The 2503-nt window shown below is 41.2% G+C and overlaps 1 non-coding gene across 1 annotated transcript; it reads left to right on the top strand.

Moving 5' to 3' along the window:
- Positions 1-310: 310 nt before the first annotated feature.
- On the top strand, positions 311-500 carry LOC111726701. The gene has a single exon (XR_002774413.1). It is a non-coding gene; the product is annotated as a U2 spliceosomal RNA (small nuclear RNA).
- The last annotated feature ends 2003 nt before the right edge of the window (positions 501-2503 follow it).

The following is a 2503-nucleotide window of genomic DNA, read 5'->3' as shown; positions in this document are numbered from 1 at the left end:
CAATTTAATTTTGAATAAGAAATATTTTAATTTATCTTCACCAATAGGTGATGGAAATCCAGCAACCATATTATCAGGTAAGAGAACTTATGTTCTAGGACATTTCTGTTTACCCATCTAAACACCAGAGAGATGCGAACAAGAGAGTGACTGTGGGTTATTCTGCTAACTCATCACACTCTGCCCCTCAATAAGTGAGTTGAATGAAGATGATTCTCAGGTGTCACTCTAAAAGGTTCACTAACTTCTAAAGAAGGAACAATAACAATACTGTTTTTGTTGTTGTTTAGAAAAAATACAAAAATACTGTATTGCTTCTTGGCCTTTTGGCTAAGATCAAGTGTAGTACCGTTCTTATCAGTTTAATATCTGATACATCTTCTATCTGAGGACAATCTATTAAATGAATTTTTGGAGCAGGGTGTTGGAATAGGAGCTTGTTCCATCCACTCCACACATCGACCTGGTATTACAGCACTTCCAGGAACGGTGCACCCCTTCCCATTAAAAAAGAAAAGAAAAGGCTCGGCGCCTGCAGCTCAGGTGGCTAAGGCGCCTGCCACATACACCTAAGGTGATGGGTTCGAATCCAGTCAGGGCCCGCCAAACAACAATGTTGGCTGCAACCAAAAAGTAGCCAGGCATTGTGGTGGGCGCCTGTGGTCCCAGCTACTTGGGAGGTGGAGGCAGGAGACTCGCTTGAGCCCAGGAGTTGGAGGTTGCTGTGAGCTGTGAGGCCACAGTACTCTACCCAGGGTGACAGCTTGAGGCTCTGTCTCAAAAATAAAATAAAATAAAAAATACTGTAAACCATTTTTAACACACAGGTTTTGTAATTATCTTTACTCTTCAGTTTGCCCAAACTCTCTCAGTTTTCACAAGGGACATGTTTCAATTTTTTGAAGAAAGAATCATTTAAGGACATGTAATGTTCCATGTAATGGTACAGTGCAATGGGGAACATAACTTAGTGACTTAAACAATACAAATTGGTTATCTTGTGGTTCTAAAAGTCAGAAATCCAAACTGGGTCTCCCTTAGCCAAAAGAAAAGTTATCAGCCAGGCTGTGTTCATTCTGGAAGATCCAAAAATGAAGGATCCAATTCCTGGCCTTTTCCTGTTTTTAGCGGCAACCTGCATTCTTTGATTGGTGGCCCCAGGCTTCTATCTTCAAAACCAGTAACTAATTTATTAATGTCTCTCTCTGACTCTCTTTCTGTGTCCTACTTTGACTTTTAAGGACCCTTGTGATTACATTGGCCCACCTGGATAATGCAGGATAATCTCCCCACCCTAAGACAGCTGATCACCAACCTTAACATCATCAGCAATCTTAATTCTCCCCTTGGCCTTATAACTTAACATATTCCCATGTTCCACTTATTAGGATGTGGATATCTTTGGGGAAGTCAATATTGTGCCTACCACATTTATTTACAAAATAAAATTCTGTAGTTACTACTGCTCAGGGACACAGAAAATAAACACATCATTCAGGACATGCATTGAAATATGGGGAAACGGCAAGTAGAGAGGAGAAAACTGTGATAGAAGAAGGGGAGCACCTACCCAGGTCAATCCAAAAAGATAAGTGATGGTTATCCATCTCCTGCAATTTCCTTGGGAACACTGTACCCCATTAAGTAAGTACCAAGACCACATACCTTCAAAGTACTTCCCTTGACCCTCTGATGACTGCAGTGATATTCAGCAATGATATAGGTAGCAATTTTTCTAGGATGAGTTTGCAAACATAATTGTCTAAACTTGTTTCACATGGCTGTGGAGCCATGGAGAAGTTTCATGCCAGTGCAACACTCTTAGAAGTAAAATAGTCAGGACAAGTGAATAAACTTGCCAGAGAGTCCTTATGGTCTAGACCAGCAGTTCTCAACCTGTGAGGCACAACCCCTTTGGGGGTCGAACAACTCTTTCACAGGGGTCACCTAAATACATCCTGCATATCAGATATTTACAGTACTATTCATAACAGTAGCAAAACTACAGTTATGAAGTATCAACAAAAATAATTTTAAGGTTGGGTGTCACCACAACATGAGGAACCGTATTAAAGGGTCATGGCATTAGGAAGGTTGAGAACCACTGGTCTGGACCATCAGATCAATTTGTGGGGCAAATATTAAAGCCCACAGCACATAATTCTCACCACAAAACACCAAACACCTGCCCTTGGATGTTGAATCCAGGAGAAAAACAGGTGGATATGATTGAGTCCAAATAGGACAGAGGATCAGTGGCTAAGAGATGACCTAGTATTTCTAACACTTATGCATGGTCACTTCGAAGCTAAAGCAAAACTACATCTTGTGAAATCACAAGACATTGCAGGGAGCTTCTGGCTGACCATCCCTCCCTCAGGTCACTGTGAACAATCACTTAACATTAATAAGTGTTTCCTTATTACAGTTCTACCTGCTGCCATCTCAACCCAGTTTTCTCCTACAACTGCTGCACGTTCAACATCACCAGGTAGGACTCTAC

Source organism: Otolemur garnettii, unplaced genomic scaffold, assembly GCF_000181295.1.
Source record: "Otolemur garnettii isolate 467f Iridium unplaced genomic scaffold, OtoGar3 scaffold00075, whole genome shotgun sequence".
In the NCBI taxonomy this organism is placed as follows: Eukaryota; Metazoa; Chordata; class Mammalia; order Primates; family Galagidae; genus Otolemur; species Otolemur garnettii.
The sequence above is the reverse complement of the archived record's forward strand: the minus strand, read 5'-3'. Positions and strand labels throughout refer to the sequence as shown.